Source organism: Camellia sinensis, chromosome 5 (genome assembly GCF_055761805.1).
Source record: "Camellia sinensis isolate YWXY chromosome 5, ASM5576180v1, whole genome shotgun sequence".
NCBI classification, from domain to species: domain Eukaryota; kingdom Viridiplantae; phylum Streptophyta; class Magnoliopsida; order Ericales; family Theaceae; genus Camellia; species Camellia sinensis.
Window position 1 is genome coordinate 75,129,619 of NC_138965.1, and position 25,001 is coordinate 75,154,619.

Consider the following 25,001-nt stretch of genomic DNA (forward strand, 5'->3'; position numbering starts at 1 on the left):
CTGTAGATAGGCTTATTTTGATCCCTTCTTCAATATCAAAGAAGGGATCATCACTGTTTGGGACCCCCATGTGCCACTTGCCATTATACCCCTCTTTGGTCCCCATTTTTGCATGCTTTGGCAGCCCATTGTGCTTCTCTTTTTGGTCTTTTTACAGAACTGAAAATAGTCTTATTTTGGCCCATTCTTCATGTTTCATTAAGGGCCTTTTATGGTTTGAGGCATCTTTTATACACTTCATGTTATATCTCTCTTTTGGGCCTCATTTTTGCATAGCATTTTGGACATATTTGCATACTGTTTTGGGTCCGGCCATCAACTGTAAAATGCTTTATTTTTGTCCCCTCTTCAACATTGTTGAAGGGCCCCTTTGTGTTTAAGGCCAGCAACCACTACTTGCTTCTTTGGCCATCTTTTGGCCCATTTCTTGCATAAGAGTTTATCCATACCTGTGCTGGTTTTTGTGGTTTTCCATAAACTGTAAAAGATCATCTTTTGGGCCCCTCTTCAACTTTGTTGAAGGGCCCTAATCTGTTTGGGGTCAGAAGCTGTGAGTTGTTTCATTACCTCACATTTAGGGCCATTTTTGCATGCTATTTTTGCCCTATTTGTGTTTGCTGTTTAGCCATGCTTTGAATTGTAAAAATGATTATCTAGGGTCTGCCTTGCTTCTGTCTTTTCATCTCATGTTCAAATTGTGCATGCATTTCATAGCTATAGGCCGTTTCATGCGCCAAAATTCATATTTCGGGACTTGTTCCATGCATCGGGTTTCATTTTACCGGGTTTCAGGGCTGTTTTGCATCTCATTTTACTTCTAATTTTTGTATGCTAGTATGCCATATTCCATGTCTTTGCCATGTCTCATTAGAGTGGCATTTCAGTGCCTGAGGGTCGATCCTCGGTTTGCGTGCACGCGTGCACGCATTTCAAGTTGTCTTGTTTTCATCTGATGGCCTCCTATATGAGTGTGGCTGAGGCTCTCTCATGTTGGTGTAAGCCCATTATTGCATTGCGTATGCCATTTCATCCATAGCATTGTGTATGCTCGATTGTGTATGTCATTCCATAACATTGTGTATGTTAGGATTGTATCTTAGTTGCATTTCATGCATATTGCATCGTGTTCGGGGTAGGAGTTTGCCCAGACACGGGAAACGAGGTGCGTTTCGTACTCTGAGTGACGGAACGTGTCTCAATTCCCTAGTCACCAACACTCTGGATTATTCATGATGGAGTTAGGTTCTTGTTGTGTTTATATGTGCATTCATTCTACATTGAATTGCACAATTCGACCCTTCGGCCATCATGCATCGATATGCGTGATTGGTGGCACGAGGATCGAGGCATGCATATATCTGTGAAAATACATTGCCATGCCCCTTTCCAGCTCTCTGTTGCAGCAAAATGAAGAATCGACAACTTTTCAGAACTTGGCACGCATTTCAAGAAAAGGTGTAAACAGAGGCTAATTGGGGCATCGTCATGGATTTCCACGCAAAGGCAACCCGGGCATGCATCATTCATCATCCGGAATGGAATCAAGGCAGTCCCTGGCTTGCATGCCAGTTTATTTATTTTCTTAGTTAATTTGTTAATTAATTAGGAATTTGTACCTTATTTGGACTGTATTATTTGGACTGTAATATTCTTTTATTCGGGACTGTATATTTATTCGGACCCTCTGTGCGAGGGCATAATTGTAATAAGTGTGGGTGAGTGTGATGTATGTCTTCCAACCCCACGTCTTTCTTCCCTTTTATTTACCTGCTTATGATGGTTAGATTAGGGCATATTTCGATTAGCATACAGTATGACAGCATGTTTGCATCATTCATCTGTTTTGCATGCACCGGGCTTGGCGCATCATACTAACTGCGTTTGTATTTCAATTCCAAGTTGAATACATGTTAGTTGTAGCATTCCATATGCCGTGTTTAGAATAGCCGAGCCTGCTATAGTTTGCATTCTTGCATGTATTGCATTAGGCATCTCTGTATACTTAGGATTCATGCATGATTTCTAATGAGATTTTGTTTTGGCTTGGAGTACTCGGTGAGTTTTATGCTTTAGCATCCTTGCATGCGTGCTTACCATGAGGCTATATGCTTATGTGATATAACTGTCTGAATGCCTGTGGGTGAAGGTTGGGTTACTTGGATTGGAATAAATCATCAATGTTTGTTTTAAGCCCACTAGATAGTGGCAAAACCATCTTTTCTAAGCCCACCTGAGGGTGGCAAAATCTGCATTTTAAGCCTACTTGCGAGTAGCAAACCATCTTTCAAATAAACGAGCACGAAACGTTTTGTTCCAATTCGGGCGACCCAGTCTATACTTATATGCTGTGTGCATCACATAGTAACCTAGGTTAATAACCGGAATAAGGACATACAAAGTTTTCAAAAATAGATATCATGGTTAGTAGAGGCCGATCTTTGATCGGGCGAGCGGGGGTACTCACGAAGTGACCTTCCCCAATCGTACCCAAGTTCCCGAGCCGAGGCAACTTTGGTGATGACGGACACGTGGCCTTTGGCACCGAGTCGGGGTTTCCTAAATTTCCCCAAAATAAAATATTTAGGTGGCGACTCTGTATCTGGCAAAGCAGTCCATGTTTGGCACTTCTTTCAAAAATCTGTTTTCTCAAAACGATTTGCCGGATTTGGACTCTTTGGTTCAGGCTTAGAACCGTGACAATTTGAGAGTACTGAGCTGTAGTGACCCCAAATGAACAGAACGGAAGCTCACCCTCCCGGGGTGTTCGGGGACGTCTACAGTTTCTGGCGACTCTGCTGGGGATTTAGAGGACTTGACTCGAACTCATGATATCTGTTTTTGACTACACTTGTGTGTTTCTTTGCATTGCATTTGCATTGGTGCGCCTAGGACACCATGTTTGCCATCTGCTATTCCTGAACGGTTTGCCAGAGGCTTGTCTTGTCAAGGCATGACCATAAGGCTGACCGGTTGTGGGCTCTGCCAGTATGGGAACACAAACCCCGGTTTTACCGGGGCACCCTCTTTGACCATTCAACCTAGTGCATATTCGGATCCATAGTGACCATTCCAAACTAGGACAGGTTGCTTACCCGTTTATAGGTTGTTTGAAGCCGCTACGTGCGTAGTGAAACCCTAGCTCCTGACAAAATAGGACAGGGAAACCCTACCCTAACATAGGGGTGTTTTGGCTCTCACTAATACAGGAATGCATGTATCAGTTTGCAAGTTTGGGCATCAGGCCTGTGGGCACCATCATTGCATTTGCCCTAAGTTTTTCAAAACTTTTTGAACACTGCGGTGAAAACGAAGAGGGAGGAATTCCTCGGGATTTGCAAAACCTTGATCAAACTGAGAGAAAGAGAGGCGTGCTAAGCCCCTTTATGAAGGACCCTGGCTTGATCCAGACTGGCTTCACACTATCTTCAGCTCGAGCGATTTGTCGCTTTCTTAAAAGTTTTCAAAAACAAAATGTTTTGCGCAGTCCTGCGAAGACTTGTGTGGAATCGCTCTTGAGATTGTGCAGTTTAGGATCGCTCTCAACCTCGAGACTTGAGCCCTTGCTTTCAAACCTTGACCTTGGATTCAGAATGTTCAACGGTCAACCGCGATATGAGGCCTGTGTGGCCGGATTTGAAGCAGCCCTCGAACAAGAGGCCAGGAAAGTCAGATCAAAAGGATCAGATCTCATCAGAAGAAGCTTACGAAGCTAGAACATGAGCCATTCTCCTGGATTCAGATAATTTCAGGATCTTAAAACCATTTGGCATGGACTCGTTACACTTTTACCCTTTGAGAGGCTCGCTGGGCCGAAAACCCGGAAGGGCGACCCAGGCAAAAGTTAGAGCAAGAGAAAAATACAAAAAAAAGAAGCAAAAAAAAAAATGCAAAAGAAAAGAAAAAAAGAGAACAAAAAAGAAAGATGCAAAGAAAAGAACAAAAAAAAAAAGAAAATCAAAAAAAAGAAAAGAAATGAAAAGAATTGAAAAGAAAAGAAGAACAAAGCTCGCAAGGTCGAAAACCCGTAACGGGCACCTTGGCAAAAGTTAGAGCCTAAAAAGGAGAGGTTAATACCCGAGTGTACCTTAACCCCGAACTACGTAAGGCTTGATTCCCATCTTTGGGATACGTAGGCAACTTCATTCTGATGTCCAGCCGTAAAACAATTCGATTGTGTCCATGCGATGGTTCTAGTCATCTTCGCTTTCTCTGTATCTGAGAATTTGGTTGTGTTCGTCGCTCTGAGGACTGCCTACAATGCGCCGTGGTGCCATCCAAACAAGGGGCAACTTTTCGTTGCCATTCGATGCGCCGCGGGGCCATTCAGACAAGGGGCAACTTTCCGTCGCCATTCAATGCGCCGTGGCACCGTTCAAACAAGGGGCAACTTTCCGTTGCCATTCAACGCGCCGCGGTGCCGTTCAAACAAGGGGCAACTTTCCATTGCCATGCAGTTCCCCTCAAGCAAGGGGCAATTTTCCTTCGAATCCGAGGTTGTGCATCTCAAGAGTAGGTTCCGTGCTCGTTGAGCAGTGGTCGTTTGCAAAAATAGTTTTTGAGAATTTTTACTGAGGTTGACTATTCTTCTTGAAAAGTACTCCATTTTTCAAAATTGGACCATTTCTCGAACCCAAAAAAGGAAAACTCTCACTGCTCACAGCCTAACTTGCATGATTTTAAATCAGAAAATCGAACAAGCACGTTAATCTAACTCTCATGTTGGTCAAAACTATTTTAGTAGAAAGCAAAAATAAAAAATGGTCAAAATGATGAACTAAAGGCACAATTGAGTCAGGTGTTCTGTCTTTTCCCCTTTGTCAAAATAATTGCCAGAAAGGGCACTCTACTTGTCGGAAAGGGCACCGTATTCGCCAGAAAAGGGCACAACAAAGGGCAGAAAGCTCTCACATCCTCCAAGCAACGAGGTATCAAGCAAAGTGCGAAGCACGAACTAGAATGGGGCATGATATTCCACTCCATCATCTGGACAGATCTTATCACGTCCAAACTCCCCAGCAAAGCATCATCAACTGATGTTAGCTGCAGATTTGTCACACACCCAGTTGTAGCGCAACCTTTCCGTGGGAGGAATTCACTAGCTGTGAGATGGAAGAAAGAAAATCTAGCAGAACGCTAGGGGCACAATCCCACAATTTGCTGTTTATCCATCAACCACCCAGGGGAGGGATGAAAAATGAGAGATTGAAGAATAGAGAGACGTGCGATGAGAGGAAAAGTGAGAAGAGGGCTTTTTCAGAAAAACAGAGCTTGAGAGCCGAGTGATGTGAGAACCACAAATGAGAAAGGGTGGGAAACACTACCCGGTGAAACAGGCTCCCTGTGCACGTCTGAGTGTCGTGTCTTTTTGTTTTATCTCGATTCTTGTTTTGAGTCGTTCCGAGTGTTACTCGATGTGTCTAGGTTGTGTGCCTTTTATTTCCTTGTTGAGTCATTTTGCTGTGTTCAGTCATAGGCCCAATACTTGGTCGAAAACTCATCTCTCGATTTCAAAAATAAAATCGTTTTGTGCTCAGAGTGCTGTGCCATTCCACATTTGTACAAAACAGAATTTGTTCTTTCATAAAATCTCAGGATTCAACCCAGGTCACGTCAGAACAGTAGAACCAGGACCTATCTGAAGCTATATATGGTTCCGGACCGCAAAGCAAAGGTAAAAGAGGAAAATGTCAGGTATCTGAGTTTGTTTCAACTTCAGTAAGTTCCGAGACTACATTCCGTGTGTACCTCTTCAGGTCTTGCCAATGCTCCGAAGTACGAGTGTGCCTCTACCTCAAGCTCAAGATCAAGTTTGCTTCAAGCCAGAATGGCGATCAAAAGTGCTCTCCCTGAGTACCATTCCCTGCCAGAGGTATCTTGGCTGTGTTCGCAATGAGTTCCTAGGAGACCAACTGCGACGGTGGAAACTAGAGTTCGAATGGCTGATGCCTAGAACGTAAAGGTTCGGGATTTCCGGGACTAAAGTCTGGTTTAAATACCCAGAGGCGCGTCCTCGGCTTGAAATCTGTATGGAAGCCCCATAGGTTGAGATAGCGTGTATGCACCTCAATTCTGGATACTGAACCAACCTAGTCTGTCACCCCGTTGGAGAATAGGGAAAGTTGTGAATATGATCAGGAAGAAAGACAACATCCAAAGTGTTCTACGTGAAGAATCCTTGTCAGTAGTTCAGAGCCTTTGTACTGTGAGTTGAAGGTAAGTGTTCGAAGAGCACGAAGGGGAGATCCTCGTCAGAGTAGAGCGGTTCATCGCCACTCACCCCATAAGGTGCTTTCTAAAAGGGCCGCTACGCTTGTTTATTGCGTTCCTTAAACATCATCATGCATTTTATTGCATTGTACCTATCAGGTTTCCTTCCCATTCATGCACGATATTGTATGTACGGTTCATTCAAAGAAGTTCGGTTTAAGATCATTTCTTTAGTGTATCTATCACACTTTCTTCATTCACTTTTGTGTATCTATCACACACATCCTCATTTTGTGTATCTACCATGTGCATATTTTTTTTTTTGGGTAAGTAAGTCATAAAATAAAGATAATAAAATGTACAAGTTTACAAGGGGCATACCCCAGGTACGCCCTACCACAAATAATAAACAACTACAAATAGAAACAGGAACAACCACTGTACGCTCTACAACATAAAACCACCCCGCAAATTGAGACAGCACTAGAAAAAAACCCCCACTTTGCCCATATATCCATTTTGTCCCCAAGTAACCCCTACCATCAGAAATAATAGATGGAAACTTGGGGTGGATATATGGGCAATAAACAAAAACACAAAAACAATGCTTAAAACACAACAGACACACTCACAAAGCAACAAAGCAACAACCCTCAAGCCGAATCAAAGATGATAACAAACCCCACAAACTCCCAGTCTCTGTTGTAGATAAAAGCATGGAATCCAATAAGCGGCTCACAACCGTGACATCCAAGCCATTTAACCAAAGTCGTGACAGAGGAAAAAATCTACCCCACGAGAAATCACAACAAAGTCACATGAAGCTAGCACGATCAGTAACCATAATCAACGGTCTTGGGAGTTGTAGTGACATACAATAGCCCCACAACAACAGACCAATACATAGCCAACAAAATCATGAGAGTAATCATCACATCCCCCAGTCCCTTCCTTAGTAGATCACAAGCCTCAAACCCCACGGCAATGTGCCCTTCACTCCATGTCAGGCGTGGCAATACAATCAATTAGGATGGGTCACATGAAGACAAGAAGCGACCAGAAAACCGGTAGCTATCCTCCCGCTCATCTCCCAGTCTCTAACTCGGCTGGTTATCGAACCACTATTCCCCATAGCAGTGACTCCCCAATCACTCTTGGCGGAGATGGCTCAAAACCACCCTTGTATCGAGTCACATGAGGATCACACGATCAATCATCATGAAATAATCAACTATAAATGACCTACTGCAAAGAGACTAAACAAAAGGAATTTTTCAAAATGAACCCAAGTGGGCCACAGTAGCCCATGCCATGCATTCCACATCTCAGGTTCTTGCTCCACAAAAGCAGCCCAATCTTTTGCACCACAAAATAATCACGGTGGGCCCGTATAAAAAAAAAACGGAGCCCAATAATGTATATAAAAACCATGAGACCCCACTTTGCAGCTCAAAGCATATAATATGCACAACCATGTGCATATTCACTTTTGTGTATCTATCACATACATTCTTGTTTTGTGTATCAATCACACTTCTTTCATTTTGTGTATCTATCACATACATTCTCGTTTAGTGTATCAATCACACTTCATTCATTTAGTATATCAATCATACTCTGCTCACATTGTGCATCTATCACACTTTGTGTTCATTTTTAGTATATCAATCATACTCTGTTCACATTGTGCATCTATCACGCTTTGTGTTCATTTTCAATATATCAATCATACTCTATTCACTAAGTGCATCTATCACACTTTGTGTTCATTTTCATCACACTTGGTCACTAAGTGCATCTATCACACTTTGTGTTCATTTTTAGTATATCAATCATACTCTGCTCACATTGTGCATCTATCACACTTTGTGTTCATTTTTAGTATATCAATCATACTCTGCTCACATTGTGCATCTATCACACTTTGTGTTCATTTTTAGTATATCAATCATACTCTACTCACATTGTGCATCTATCACGCTTTGTGTTCATTTTCAATGTATCAATCATACTCTATTCACTAAGTGCATCTATCACACTTTGTGTTCATTTTCATCACACTTGGTCACTAAGTGCATCTATCACACTTTGTGTTCGCTTTTGGTGTATCAATCACACTTTCTTCACATGGTGCATCTATCACACTTTGTGTTCGCTTTTAGTGTATCTATCACGCTCTGTTCATGTAAGTGCATCTATCACACTTTGTGTTCGCTTTTAGTATATCCATCATACTTGTTCACTAAGTGCATCTATCACACTTCGTGTTCACATTTAGTATATCTATCATACTTTGTTCACTAAGTGCATCTACCACACTTCGTGATCACATTTTCAGTATATCTATCATACTCTATTCACTAAGTGCATCTATCACACTTTGTGTTCATTTTCATCACACTTGGTCACTAAGTGCATCTATCACACTTTGTGTTCGCTTCACTTAGTATATCAATCACACTTTCTTCACATAGTGCATCTATCACACTTTGTGTTCACCTTCAGTGTATCAATCACACTCTGTTCACTTAGTGTATCTATCATACTTTGCTTCACTTGGTGTATCAATCACACTTTATTCATATAGTGTATTCAGCACACTCTCTTCACTTTTGTGTATCTACCACACATGCTCGCTAAGACTGCATCATAACTGTATGAAATATAGTTGTTGCTTTGCATTCCGGCTTAAAACTGTCGCATTTATTGTGAATATGTGCTTCATTACAGCTTACTGCATTTGCATGATCATGAAGTACCTTCGGCTTCTTGCATGGTCGGTTGCATTTTGTCCCTGCCTGCGGGCATGCCTGCGGGCACATCTCTGTTATTTTGTATGTTTGTCTAAGTCTTCGGCCTTGTCAAAAATGGGTCGTCTCTGGGCTTTGACATTCACTCCCGTCACTTATGACTTTCGAGTTCTGTCAAAGAGGGGCAACTGTAGACACCCAATTTTTGACCGACCTTGAGACTCAGACGTCACCAGTTAAGCGCTCGGCGATACTGCATATTGTGTTCGTTCAGAAGTTTCAAAGTCTTGGCTGCGAGCCTTGCCTCTGGATTTCCGAACCCTCTTCTGTGCCTTGCCTCGGTTTGCGAACCAGACTCGGTTTTCTCTGTTTCTTTTCCTGAGGGGAGGGAGAGGTCCCGTAGACCGTCTCTCAGTGGCCGTGGGCTACATTTTGTGGCTGTAGGCCATTTTTCCCATTTCGGAGCCCGGTTCCCGGTTTTCGGAGCTGTCAGGCCGTGTGCCTCGGTTCGGGACCGCTTAACCATCTCCTATTGCTCCGGTTTTTGGCGTACTTCTTATTTGCTCCCTTTTGAGGGACACTGAGGTCTGAAAAGACCCACTTCGTGGTTGAATGCCACTTTCGGTGCTTAACAGGCAATTTTCGGGGCCCCGAACTGCGCGTTTTGGCCCCCGAACATTCGTTTTGCATCGGTTTTCGTTCATTTTTGGCAGGTACCTCTGTTTCACCACCAGGAAGGCCGTAGAAGGGTGGGAGGCCAACAATTGTTTCAGCAACCAGTTATATATCCTCCGGCGCCCTCCGACGCCCGTTTTTCTCAGTTCCAAGCCAATGTTGAACACCCTTGGGCCATTTTCTTGAACTTTTAGCCACATATTTGTGATGTACACACCTGGGAGGCCACCAATATCATATGGCCGGCCACTAATGTTGCTTGACCCTTTTGAACCCCTCCTAAAAGTGGGTTGTTCTCTCTCCTGGGTCACTTTTTCCAGTGTTTGACCACATGGTTGTGTTGTACACACATGGGAGGCCACCAATATCATATGGTCGGCTACTAATTCTCATTGACCTTTTTGACCCTTGGCCGGCCGGCCATATGAGGTGGTCGGCCGGCCACCTGCAGCTCAAATAACTAGCCGGCCATGATCCTTGCAACATGTACATTACAGCTATACACTTTTTTCCCTCCAAAAATCTGTATCCGGGGGGACAACTTTTGAGGGGAAACTTGGCTTGTTTTCCCCCCATTTCTTTCCCTCCTTTTCCCCCCTCTTTGGTCCATATACTTGGCTGGCCAGGTCTGTCATAAGGGTTACAAAAAATTCCCCTAAGAGCTATTGCATCATAGCTCCCTCTATCTCTCTCATTTCCTCAAAAATTCCTAAGTCCTACACCTCATTTCTTCATCACCACCAAGCACCACCACCACTACTCCATTTCCAGCAGCTTGGAGAGCTTTCCAGCAGCTAGGAGACATCACTTCTCAAGCCAAGAAGCATCCAAAGACTTGTCTTCAAGGGTAAGCATCATTTCCCCTCTTTTGAGCTCAATTTTGCAACATTTTTCTAGCCTCTTTTCTTACTGTTTTGAGCTCCGACCAAAACTGAAAAGGTCATTTTTTTGAGCTCATTTTCTTATTTCATTAAGGACTCAACACTGTTTGAGCCCCCCATATTGCACTTGCTTCATTATCCTTCTTATATACCGTTATCTTGCATAGTATTTTTATCCTATGTGTGATCTGTTTTGGACCATGATGTAAACTGTAGATAGGCTTATTTTGAGCCCTTCTTCAACATTGAAGAAGGGCTCATCACTGTTTGGGACCCCCATGTGCCACTTGCCATTATACCCCTCTTTGGTCCCCATTTTTGCATGCTTTGGCAGCCCATTGTGCTTCTGTTTTTGGTCTTTTTAAAGAACTGAAAATAGTCTTATTTTGGCCCATTCTTCATGTTTCATTAAGGGCCTTTCATGGTTTGAGGCATCTTTTATACACTTCATGTTATATCTCTCTTTTGGGCCTCATTTTTGCATAGCATTTTGGACATATTTGCATACTGTTTTGGGTCCGGCCATCAACTATAAAATGCTTTATTTTTGGCCCCTCTTCAACATTGTTGAAGGGCCCCTTTGTGTTTAAGGCCAGAAACCACTACTTGCTTCTTTGGCCATCTTTTGGCCCATTTCTTGCATAAGAGTTTATCCATACCTGTGCTGGTTTTTGTGGTTTGCCATAAACTATAAAAGATCATATTTTGGGCCCCTCTTCAACTTTGTTGAAGGGCCCTAATCTGTTTGGGGTCAGCAGCTGTGAGTTGTTTCATTACCTCACATTTAGGGCCATTTTTGCATGCTATTTTTGCCCTATTTGTGTTTGCTGTTTGGCCATGCTCTGAACTATAAAAATGATTATCTTGGGGCTGCCTTGCTTCTGTCTTTTTATCTCATGTTCAAATTGTGCATGCATTGCATAGCTATAGGCCGTTTCATGCGTCAAAATTCATGTTTCGGGACTTGTTCCATGCGTCGGGTTTCATTTTACCGGGTTTCAGGGCTGTTTTGCATCTCATTTTACTTTTGATTTTTGCATGATAGTATGCCATATTCCATGTCTTTGCCATGTCTCATTAGAGTGGCATTTCGGTGCCTGAGGGTCGGTCCTCGGTTTGCGTGCACGCGTGCACGCATTTCGAGTTGTCTTGTTTTCATCTGATGGCCTCCTATATGAGTGTGGCTGAGGCTCTCTCATGTTGGTGTAAGCCCATTATTGCATTGCGTATGCCATTTCATCCATAGCATTGTGTATGCTCGGTTGTGTATTACCTTATTGCATTGTGTATGTCATTCCATAATATTGTGTATGTTAGGATTGTATCTTAGTAGCATTTCATGCATGTCATGCATATTGCATCGTGTTCGGGATAAGAGTTAGCCCGGGCACGGGAAACGAGGTGCGTTTCGTACTCCGAGTGACGGAACGTGTCTCAATTCCCTAGTCACCGACACTCCGGATTATTCATGATGGAGTTAGGTTCTTGTTGTGTTTATATGTGCATTCATTCTACATTGAATTGCACAATTCGACCCTTCGGCCATCATGCATCGATATGCGTGATTGGTGGCACGAGGATCGAGGCATGCATATATCTGTGAAAATACATTGCCATGCCCCTTTCCTGCTCTCTGTTGCAGCAAAATGAAGAATCGGCAACTTTTCGGACGCATTTCAAGAAAAGGTGTAAACAGAGGCTAATTGGGGCATCGTCATGGATTTCCGCGCAAAGGCAACCCGGGCATGCATCATTCATCATCCGGAATGGAATCAAGGCAGTCCCTGGCTTGCATGCCAGTTTATTTATTTTCTTAGTTAATTTGTTAATTAATTAGGAATCTGTACATTATTTGGACTGTAATATTCTTTTATTCGGGACTGTATATTTATTCGCACCCTCTCTGCGAGGGCATAATTGTAATAAGTGTGGGTGACTGTGATGTATGTCTTCCAACCCCACGTCTTTCTTCCCTTTTATTTACCTGCTTATGATGGTTAGATTAGGGCATATTTCGATTAGCATACAGTATGACAGCATGTTTGCATCATTCATCTGTTTTGCATGCACCGGGCTCGGCGCATCATACTAACTGCATTTGTATTTCAATTCCAAGTTGAATACATGTTAGTTGTAGCATTCCATATGCCATGTTTAGAATAGCCGAGCCTGCTATAGTTCGCATTCTTGCATGTATTGCATTAGGCATCTCTGTATACTTAGGATTCATGCATGATTTCTAATGAGTTTTTGTTTTGGCTTGGAGTACTCGGTGAGTTTTATGCTTTAGCAGCCTTGCATGCGTGTGAGTGACTGCCATGAATAGCATGCTTACCATGAGGCTATATGCTTATGTGATATAACTGCCTGAATGCCTGTGGGTGAAGGTTGGGTTACTTGGATTGGAATAAATCATCAACTGTTTGTTTTAAGCCCACTAGATAGTGGCAAAACCATCTTTTCTAAGCCCACCTGAGGGTGGCAAAATCTGCATTTTAAGCCTACTTGCGAGTAGCAAACCATCTTTCAAATAAACGAGCACGAAATGTTTTGTTCCAATTCGGGCGACCCAGTCTATACTTATATGCTGTGTGCATCACATAGTAACCTAGGCTAATAACCGGAATAAGGACATACAAAGTTTTCAAAAATAGATATCATGGTTAGTAGAGGCCGATCTTTGATCGGGCGAGCGGGGGTGCTCACGAAGTGACCTTCCCCAATTGTACCCAAGTTCCCGAGCCGAGGCAACTTTGGTGATGACGGACACGTGGCCTTTGGCACCGAGTCAGGGTTTCCTAAATTTCCCCAAAATAAAATATTTAGGTGGCAACTCTGTATCTGGCAAAGCAGTCCATGTTTGGCACTTCTTTCAAAAATCTGTTTTCTCAAAATGATTTGCCGGATTTGGACTCTTTGGTTCAGGCTTAGAATCGTGACAATTTGAGAGTACTGAGCTGTAGTGACCCCAAATGAACAGAACGGGAGCTCACCCTCCCGGGGCGTTCGGGGACGTCCACCGTTTCTGGCGACTCTGCTGGGGATTTAGAGGACTTGACTCGAACTCATGATATCTGTTTTTGACTACACTTGTGTGTTTCTTTGCATTGCATTTGCATTGGTGCGCCTAGGACACCGTGTTTGCCATCCGCTATTCCTGAACGGTTTGCCGGAGGCTTGTCTTGTCAAGGCATGACCATAAGGTTGACCGGTTGTGGGCTCTGCCAGTATGGGAACACAAACCCCGGTTTTACCGGGGCACCCTCTTTGACCATTCGACCTAGTGCATATTCGGATCCATAGTGACTATTCCAAACTAGGACAGGTTGCTTACCCGTTTATAGGTTGTTTGAAGCCGCTGCGTGCGTAGTGAAACCCTAGCTCCTGACAAAATAGGACAGGGAAACCCTACCCTAACATAGGGGTGTTTTGGCTCTCATTTATCTGCTATGTGCTTTAGAGTGCGTCTCTACAGGAATGCATGTATCAGTTTGAAAGTTTGGGCATCAGGCCTGTGGGCCCCAGTTTGGTAGTATAGGGCATCGGGCCTGCGGGCATCGGTATCTGGGAATCAGTTTTACCCGAGGGTAACAGTTTACAGGCCGAATTTTGGGGCAGAATTATGTAGAGGGTACACTCATTCAACTATGCTTGTATCTGTTTAGATGGAATCAGGCTGAGATGCTGTCTGTTTTCTCTTTTGCTAGGTAGTCTGGGAACCATAGCTTAAGAAGGCTCCGATATCCCCCGAGGTTCATCGAACTTGTGCTGATAGACTTTGTTAGGTCAGAGATTCAGTTCAACGGCAATCAGTGTTCCTCCGCCAGAGGCAGGGTAAAAAGGGCTAGTCGGGCACAAATCACCGGTTCAGCAGTTACCAGATCAGTGGCCCTTATCCACCCCACCAGCGAACAGTCAGGCTGAGGCTTCAGTTTCTACTGCAGAGATAGATACCAATAAGTCAGATGGATCAACAGAACACGTCAGGGATGGAGGCAATGATGCGCCAGATGCAAGAAAGTATGAAACTCATGCAGCAGGATGCTGCCCGTCAGGCGGAATTTGCCAAACAACAGGCTGCGATCATGGCTTAGCAGGCCGAGCTCATCACCAAGCTACAACAGCAAAGCGGCGCGTCCGCTTCACAACAAATTCCTCCCCTAACAGGAGCTCCAGCACCTGGGGAGACGCCAAACGTCCAGGATGATACGGACATTCCAGGCGGTCCGGCTCCGCCCCCAATTTTACCTCAACTACCCAAAACACCTACCAATCTACCGGACTCTCCCTTCAAGTTCGAGGTTGACCCCACAGCGTTGAAGTTGAGCAAGCTGGAAAAGTTGTTCAAGAAATCCCAGGGGCTAAAGTCCATCCCGGGCATTGAGGACGGGTACACCGACGCAGCTGTAACTCTGCCGGACAGGTTCAAGATGCCTCACATCGACCGTTTTGATGGGTCAGGAGATCCCATGGTCCACCTGAGTTTGTTTTCAGATGTTTTGCGCCCGATGGGCTTGACAAGATTATAGAAGCTTTCCCTTTTTGGCAGGACCCTGTCGGGTATTGCGGTCATCTGGTACGCCAAATTGGAGGATTCAGTGAAACGAAACTGGGAGGAGATGGGCGAGGCCTTCGTCACACAATATTCATACAATACCCAAATCGAGATTACGACCCGTGATCTTGAGACGATGAGGCAGGAGCCGAAGGAGAGCTTCTCAGAATTCGTAGCCCGCTGGAGGGCCAAGGCTTCAATGATGACCCTTAGGCCCACTGACAAAGATCAAATTCGGATGATTTTGCGCAATCTCCAGCCCAAGCTAATGCAGAAAATGATCGTGCTCCCCTTCCCTACCTTTTCAGATTTGCATGAGATGGGAGTAGAGATCGAAGATGCTATGAAGTGGCCTCTTTGACCAGGAGAAGGAGCAGCCCAGGAGGGCGTTTTCCCGCAGTTCGAATGCGACCACTAGTGGTGATGCAGCTGCAAGATCTTCTGATGTGGGCATGGTTACTACCACTGTATCAAAAACAGCTACCCCATTCACTGGTGCGTCCAGAAGTAGCCCACAAGGAACCAAGTACCCACCTCGAGTCAAGAGGGTTTTCACCCCACTTCATATGCCTTTGTCAAAAGCCCTAGAGGTCTTAATCCGGAAAGGACATCTGAAACCGTTGGAACAACGGCCCCTACCCGATCCTATCCCTGCAAAGCATGATCAGACTAAATACTGTGCCTACCATCAACAAACCGGTCATGACACCGACAGTTGCTTTCGTCTGCGCCATGATGTACAAGATCTGTTTCACAACGGGGTCATCACCCCGCCAGGTCCTGCAAAGTCCATCGGCACTTGATCAGTGAACTTGTGGGGGATAATGTGATATGATCGGGGGATGAACCACTTGCTGGCGGTGCTCAGTTTACTCCAGATGTGATGGATGGCACACAATATTTTGAGCATCTGTGAATGCTGTTTCTTCTGCTTTCTGACTTGGGTATTGAGTCTGTCTTGTTGTATTAAGTCAGTCTTGTTGAGTCTGTCTTTTGTTTTGAGCCAGTCTCTTTTTGTTTTGGGTCTGTCTTGTCGTATCGAGTCAGTCCTGTTGTATAGGAGTCGGGTGATTCCGGGGGGTGTTACCTCGGGCGTCACCACTTTGTTTTGTGTTTATCTTTTCGTTTTGTTTTGAGTCTGTGTCTGCCAGGGAACCAGTTGTGCCGACAGATTTGAATAAAACAGCAGTAATCTTCATGCTCTCGCATTTGCTTCAGCCGTGCGCCAATTGTGCCAGAAAGTTTGAATGAAACGGCAGTACTTTTCGCCTACTCTTCTGCACCCCAAAATCATTGCATTTGACCTAAGTTTTTCAAAACTTTTTGAACACTGCGGTGAAAACGAAGAGGGAGGAATTCCTCGGGATTTGCAAAACCTTGATCAAACTGAGAGAAAGAGAGGCGTGCTAAGCCCCTTTATGAATGAAATCATGCTTGTCAGCGTGAGTACTGAGAAGGACCCTGGCTTGATCCAGACTAGCTTCACACTATCTTCAGCGCGAGCGATTTGTCGCTTTCTTAAAAATTTTCAAAAACAAAATGTTTTGCGCGGTCCTGCGAAGACTTGTGCGGAATCGCTCTTGAGATTGTGCAGTTTAGGATCGCTTTCAGCCTCGAGACTTGAGCCCTTGCTTTCAAACCTTGACCTTGGATTCAGAATGTTCAACGGTTAACCGCGATATGAGGCCTGTGTGGTCGGATTTGAAGCTGCCCTCGAACAAGAGGCCAGGAAAGTCAGATCAAAAGGATCAAATCTCATCAGAAGAAGCTTACGAAGCTAGAACATGAGCCATTCTCCTGGATTCAGATAATTTCAGGATCTCAAAACCATTTGGCATGGACTCGTTACACTTTTAACCTTTGAGAGGTTCGCTGGGCTGAAAACCCGGAAGGGCGACCCAGGCAAAAGTTAGAGCAAGAGAAAAATACAAAAAAAAAGAAGCAAAAAAAAAACTGCAAAAGAAAAGAAAAAAAGAGAACAAAAAAGAAAGATGCAAAGAAAAGAACAAAAAAAAAAAAAAATCAAAAAAAAGAAAAGAAATGAAAAGAATTGAAAAGAAAAGAAGAACAAAGCTCGCAAGGTCGAAAACCCGCAACGGTCGCCTTGGCAAAAGTTAGAGCCTAAAAACGAGAGGTTAATACCCGAGTGTACCTTAACCCCGAACTACGTAAGGCTTGATTCCCATCTTTGGGATACGTAGGCAACTTCATTCTGAAGTCCAGCCGTAAAACAATTCGATTGTGTCCATGCGATGGTTCTAGTCATCTTCGCTTTCTCTGTATCTGAGAATTTGGTTGTGTTCGTCGCTCTGAGGACTGCCTACAATGCGCTGCAGTGCCATCCAAACATGGGGCAACTTTTCGTTGCCATTCGATGCGCCGCGGGGCCATTCAGACACGGGGCAACTTTCCGTCGCCATTCAATGCGCCGTGGCACCGTTCAAACAAGGGGCAACTTTCCGTTGCCATTCAACGCGTCGCGGTGCCGTTCAAACAAGGGGCAACTTTCCATTGCCATGCAGTTCCCCTCAAGCAAGGGGCAATTTTCCTTCGAATCCGAGGTTGTGCATCTCAAGAGTAGGTTCCATGCTCGTTGAGCAGTGGTCGTTTGCAAAAATAGTTTTTGAGAATTTTTACTGAGGTTGACTATTCTTCTTGAAAAGTACTCCATTTTTCAAAATTGGACCATTTCTCGGACCCAAAAAAGGAAAACTCTCAGTGCTCACAGCCTAACTTGCATGATTTTAAATCAGAAAATCGAACAAGCGCGTTAATCTAACTCTCATGTTGGTCAAAACTATTTTAGTAGAAAGCAAAAACAAAAAATGGTCAAAATGATGAACTAAGGGCACAGTTGAGTCAGGTGTTCTGTCTTTTCCCCTTTGTCAAAATAATTGCCAGAAAGGGCACTCTACTTGTCGGAAAGGGGTGGTATTCACCAGAAAAGGGCACAACAAAGGGCAGAAAGCTCTCACATCCTCCAAGCAACGAGGTATCAAGCAAAGTGCGAAGCACGAACTAGAATGGGGCAAGATATTCCACTCCATCATCTAGACAGATCTTATCACGTCCAAACTCCCCAGCAAAGCATCATCAACTGATGTTAGCTGCAGATTTGTCACACACCCAGTTGTAGCGCAACCTTTCCGTGGGAGGAATTCACTAGCTGTGAGATGGAAGAAAGAAAATCTAGCAGAACGCTAGGGGCACGAGCCCACAATTTGCTGTTTATCCATCAACCACCCAGGGGAGGGATGAAAAATGAGAGATTGAAGAATAGAGAGACGTGCGATGAGAGGAAAAGTGAGAAGAGGGCTTTTTCAGAAAAACAGAGCTTGAGGGCCGAGTGATGTGAGAACCACAAATGAGAAAGGGTGGGAAACACTACCCGGTGAAACAGGCTCCCTGTGCACGTCTGAGTGTCGTGTCTTTTTGTTTTATCTCGATTCTTCTTTTGAGTCGTTCCGAGTGTTACTCGATGTGTCTAGGTTGTGTGCCTTTTATTTCCTTGTTGAGTCATTTTGCTGTGTTCAGTCATAGGCTCAATACTTGGTCGAAAACTCATCTCTCGATTTCAAAAATAAAATCATTTTGTGCTAAGAGTGCTGTGCCATTCCACATTTGTACAAAACAGAATTTGTTCTTTCATAAAATCTCAGGATTCAACCCAGGTCACGTCAGAACAGTAGAACCAGGACCTATCTGAAGCTATATATGGTTCCAGACCGCAAAGCAAATGCAAAAGAGGAAAATGTCGGGTATCTGAGTTTGTTTCAACTTCAGTAAGTTCCGAGACTACATTCTGTGTGTACCTCTTCTGGTCTTGCCAATGCTCCGAAGTACGAGTGTGCCTCTACCTCAAGATCAAGATCAAGTCTGCTTCAAGCCAGAATGGCGATCAAAAGTGCTCTCCCTGAGTACCATTCCCTGCCAGAGGCATCTTGGCTGTGTTCGCAATGAGTTCCTAGGAGACCAACTGCGACGGTGGAAACTAGAGTTCGAATGGCTGATGCCTAGAACGTAAAGGTTCGGGATTTCCGGGACTAAAGTCTGGTTTAAATACCCAGAGGCGCGTCCTCGGCTTGAAATCTGTATGGAAGCCCCATAGGTTGAGATAGCGTGTATGCACCTCAATTCTGGATACTGAACCAACCTAGTCTGTCACCCCGTTGGAGAATAGGGAAAGTTGTGAATATGATCAGGAAGAAAGGCAACATCCAAAGTGTTCTACGTGAAGAATCCTTGTCAGTATTTCAGAGCCTTTGTACTGTGAGTTGAAGGTAAGTGTTCGAAGAGCACGAAGGGGAGATCCCCGTCAGAGTAGAGCGGTTCATCGCCACTCACCCCATGACGTGCTTTCTAAAAGCGCCGCTACGCTTGTTTATTGCGTTCCTTAAACATCATGCATTGTATTGCATTGTACTTATCAGGTTTCCTTCCCATTCATGCACGATATTGTATGTACGGTTCATTCAAAGAAGTTCGGTTTAAGATCATTTCTTTAGTGTATCTATCACACTTTCTTCATTCACTTTTGTGTATCTATCACACACATCCTCATTTTGTGTATCTACCATGTGCATATTTTTTTTTTTTGGGTAAGTAAGTCATAAAATAAAGACAATAAAATGTACAAGTTTACAAGGGGCATACCCCAGGTACGCCCTACCACAAATAATAAACAACTACAAATAGAAACAGGAACAACCACTGTACGCTCTACAACATAAAACCACCCCGCAAATTGAGACAGCACTAGAAAAAAACCCCCACTTTGCCCATATATCCATTTTGTCCCCAAGTAACCCCTACCATCAGAAATAATAGATGGAAACTTGGGGTGGATATATGGGCAATAAACAAAAACACAAAAACAATGCTTAAAACACAACAGACACACTCACAAAGCAACAAAGCAACAACCCTCAAGCCGAATCAAAGATGATAACAAACCCCACAAACTCCCAGTCTCTGTTGTAGATAAAAGCATGGAATCCAATAAGCGTTTCACAACCGTGACATCCAAGCCACTTAACCAAAGTCGTGACAGAGGAAAAAATCTACCCCGCGAGAAATCACAACAAAGTCACATGAAGCTAGCACGATCAGTAACCATAATTAACGGTCTTGGGAGTTGTAGTGACATACAATAGCCCCACAACAACAGACCAATACATAGCCAACAAAATCATGAGAGTAATCATCACATCCCCCAGTCCCTTCCTTAGTAGATCACAAGCCTCAAACCCCACGGCAGTGTGCCCTTCACTCCATGTCAGGCGTGGCAATACAATCAATTAGGATGGGTCACATGAAGACAAGAAGCGACCAGAAAACCGGTAGCTATCCTCCCGCTCATCTCCCAGTCTCTAACTCGGCTGGTTATCGAACCACTATTCCCCATAGCAGTGACTCCCCAATCACTCTTGGCGGAGATGGCTCAAAACCACCCTTGTATCGAGTCACATGAGGATCACACGATCAATCATCATGAAATAATCAACTATAAATGACCTACTGCAAAGAGACTAAACAAAAGGAATTTTTCAAAATGAAACCAAGTGGGCCCCAGTAGCCCATGCCATGCATTCCACATCTCAGGTTCTTGCTCCACAAAAGCAGCCCAATCTTTTGCACCACAAAATAATCACGGTGGGCCCGTATAAAAAAAAACGGAGCCCAATAATGTATATAAAAACCATGAGACCCCACTTTGCAGCTCAAAGCATATAATATGCACAACCATGTGCATATTCACTTTTGTGTATCTATCACATACATTCTTGTTTTGTGTATCAATCACACTTCTTTCATTTTGTGTATCTATCACATACATTCTCGTTTAGTGTATCAATCACACTTCATTCATTTAGTATATCAATCATACTCTGCTCACACTGTGCATCTATCACACTTTGTGTTCATTTTTAGTATATCAATCATACTCTGTTCACATTGTGCATCTATCACGCTTTGTGTTCATTTTCAATATATCAATCATACTCTATTCACTAAGTGCATCTATCACACTTTGTGTTCATTTTCATCACACTTGGTCACTAAGTGCATCTATCACACTTTGTGTTCATTTTTAGTATATCAATCATACTCTGCTCACATTGTGCATCTATCACACTTTGTGTTCATTTTTAGTATATCAATCATACTCTGCTCACATTGTGCATCTATCACACTTTGTGTTCATTTTTAGTATATCAATCATACTCTGCTCACATTGTGCATCTATCACGCTTTGTGTTCATTTTCAATGTATCAATCATACTCTATTCACTAAGTGCATCTATCACACTTTGTGTTCATTTTCATCACACTTGGTCACTAAGTGCATCTATCACACTTTGTATTCGCTTTTGGTGTATCAATCACACTTTCTTCACATGGTGCATCTATCACACTTTGTGTTCGCTTTTAGTGTATCTATCACGCTCTGTTCATGTAAGTGCATCTATCACACTTTGTGTTCGCTTTTAGTATATCCATCATACTTGTTCACTAAGTGCATCTATCACACTTCGTGTTCACATTTAGTATATCTATCATACTTTGTTCACTAAGTGCATCTATCACACTTCGTGATCACATTTTCAGTATATCTATCATACTCTATTCACTAAGTGCATCTATCACACTTTGTGTTCATTTTCATCACACTTGGTCACTAAGTGCATCTATCACACTTTGTGTTCGCTTCACTTAGTATATCAATCACACTTTCTTCACATAGTGCATCTATCACACTTTGTGTTCACCTTCAGTGTATCAATCACACTCTGTTCACTTAGTGTATCTATCATACTTTGCTTCACTTGGTGTATCAATCACACTTTATTCATATAGTGTATTCAGCACACTCTCTTCACTTTTGTGTATCTACCACACATGCTCGCTAAGACTGCATCATAACTGTATGAAATATAGTTGTTGCTTTGCATTCCGGCTTAAAACTGTCGCATTTATTGTGAATATGTGCTTCATTACAGCTTACTGCATTTGCATGATCATGAAGTACCTTCGGCTTCTTGCATGGTCGGTTGCATTTTGTCCCTGCCTGCGGGCATGCCTGCGGGCACATCTCTGTTATTTTGTATGTTTGTCTAAGTCTTCGGCCTTGTCAAAAATGGGTCGTCTCTGGGCTTTGACATTCACTCCCGTCACTTATGACTTTCGAGTTCTGTCAAAGAGGGGCAACTGTAGACACCCAATTTTTGACCGACCTTGAGACTCAGACGTCACCAGTTAAGCGCTCGGCGATACTGCATATTGTGCTCGTTCAGAAGTTTCAAAGTCTTGGCTGCGAGCCTTGCCTCTGGATTTCCGAACCCTCTTCTGTGCCTTGCCTCGGTTTGCGAACCAGACTCGGTTTTCTCTGTTTCTTTTCCTGAGGGGAGGGAGAGGTCCCGTAGACCGTCTCTCAGTGGCCGTGGGCTACATTTTGTGGCTGTAGGCCATTTTTCCCATTTCGGAGCCCGGTTCCCGGTTTTCGGAGCTGTCAGGCCGTGTGCCTCGGTTCGGGACCGCTTAACCATCTCCTATTGCTCCGGTTTTTGGCGTACTTCTTATTTGCTCCCTTTTGAGGGACACTGAGGTCTGAAAAGACCCACTTCGTGGTTGAATGCCACTTTCGGTGCTTAACAGGCAATTTTCGGGGCCCCGAACTGCGCGTTTTGGCCCCCGAACATTCGTTTTGCATCGATTTTCGTTCATTTTTGGCAGGTACCTCTGTTTCACCACCAGGAAGGCCGTAGAAGGGTGGGAGGCCAACAATTGTTTCAGCAACCAGTTATATATCCTCCGGCGCCCTCCGACGCCCGTTTTTCTCAGTTCCAAGCCAATGTTGAACACCCTTGGGCCATTTTCTTGAACTTTTAGCCACATATTTGTGATGTACACACCTGGGAGGCCACCAATATCATATGGCCGGCCACTAATGTTGCTTGACCCTTTTGAACCCCTCCTAAAAGTGGGTTGTTCTCTCTCCTGGGTCACTTTTTCCAGTGTTTGACCACATGGTTGTGTTGTACACACATGGGAGGCCACCAATATCATATGGTCGGCTACTAATTCTCATTGACCTTTTTGACCCTTGGTCGGCCGGCCATATGAGGTGGTCGGCCGGCCACCTGCAGCTCAAATAACTAGCCGGCCATGATCCTTGCAACATGTACATTACAGCTATACACTTTTTTCCCTCCAAAAATCTGTATCCGGGGGGACAACTTTTGAGGGGAAACTTGGCTTGTTTTCCCCCCATTTCTTTCCCTCCTTTTCCCCCCTCTTTGGTCCATATACTTGGCTGGCCAGGTCTGTCATAAGGGTTACAAAAAATTCCCCTAAGAGCTATTGCATCATAGCTCCCTCTATCTCTCTCATTTCCTCAAAAATTCCTAAGTCCTACACCTCATTTCTTCATCACCACCAAGCACCACCACCACTACTCCATTTCCAGCAGCTTGGAGAGCTTTCCAGCAGCTAGGAGACATCACTTCTCAAGCCAAGAAGCATCCAAAGACTTGTCTTCAAGGGTAAGCATCATTTCCCCTCTTTTGAGCTCAATTTTGCAACATTTTTCTAGCCTCTTTTCTTACTGTTTTGAGCTCCGACCAAAACTGAAAAGGTCATTTTTTTGAGCTCATTTTCTTATTTCATTAAGGGCTCAACACTGTTTGAGCCCCCCATATTGCACTTGCTTCATTATCCTTCTTATATACCGTTATCTTGCATAGTATTTTTATCCTATGTGTGATCTGTTTTGGACCATGATGTAAACTGTAGATAGGCTTATTTTGAGCCCTTCTTCAACATTGAAGAAGGGCTCATCACTGTTTGGGACCCCCATGTGCCACTTGCCATTATACCCCTCTTTGGTCCCCATTTTTGCATGCTTTGGCAGCCCATTGTGCTTCTGTTTTTGGTCTTTTTAAAGAACTGAAAATAGTCTTATTTTGGCCCATTCTTCATGTTTCATTAAGGGCCTTTCATGGTTTGAGGCATCTTTTATACACTTCATGTTATATCTCTCTTTTGGGCCTCATTTTTGCATAGCATTTTGGACATATTTGCATACTGTTTTGGGTCCGGCCATCAACTATAAAATGCTTTATTTTTGGCCCCTCTTCAACATTGTTGAAGGGCCCCTTTGTGTTTAAGGCCAGAAACCACTACTTGCTTCTTTGGCCATCTTTTGGCCCATTTCTTGCATAAGAGTTTATCCATACCTGTGCTGGTTTTTGTGGTTTGCCATAAACTATAAAAGATCATATTTTGGGCCCCTCTTCAACTTTGTTGAAGGGCCCTAATCTGTTTGGGGTCAGCAGCTGTGAGTTGTTTCATTACCTCACATTTAGGGCCATTTTTGCATGCTATTTTTGCCCTATTTGTGTTTGCTGTTTGGCCATGCTTTGAACTATAAAAATGATTATCTAGGGGCTGCCTTGCTTCTGTCTTTTCATCTCATGTTCAAATTGTGCATGCATTGCATAGCTATAGGCCGTTTCATGCGTCAAAATTCATGTTTCGGGACTTGTTCCATGCGTCGGGTTTCATTTTACAGGGTTTCAGGGCTGTTTTGCATCTCATTTTACTTTTGATTTTTGCATGATAGTATGCCATATTCCATGTCTTTGCCATGTCTCATTAGAGTGGCATTTTGGTGCCTGAGGGTCGGTCCTCGGTTTGCGTGCACGCGTGCACGCATTTCGAGTTGTCTTGTTTTCATCTGATGGCCTCCTATATGAGTGTGGCTGAGGCTCTCTCATGTTGGTGTAAGCCCATTATTGCATTGCGTATGCCATTTCATCCATAGCATTGTGTATGCTCGGTTGTGTATTACCTTATTGCATTGTGTATGTCATTCCATAATATTGTGTATGTTAGGATTGTATCTTAGTTGCATTTCATGCATGTCATGCATAT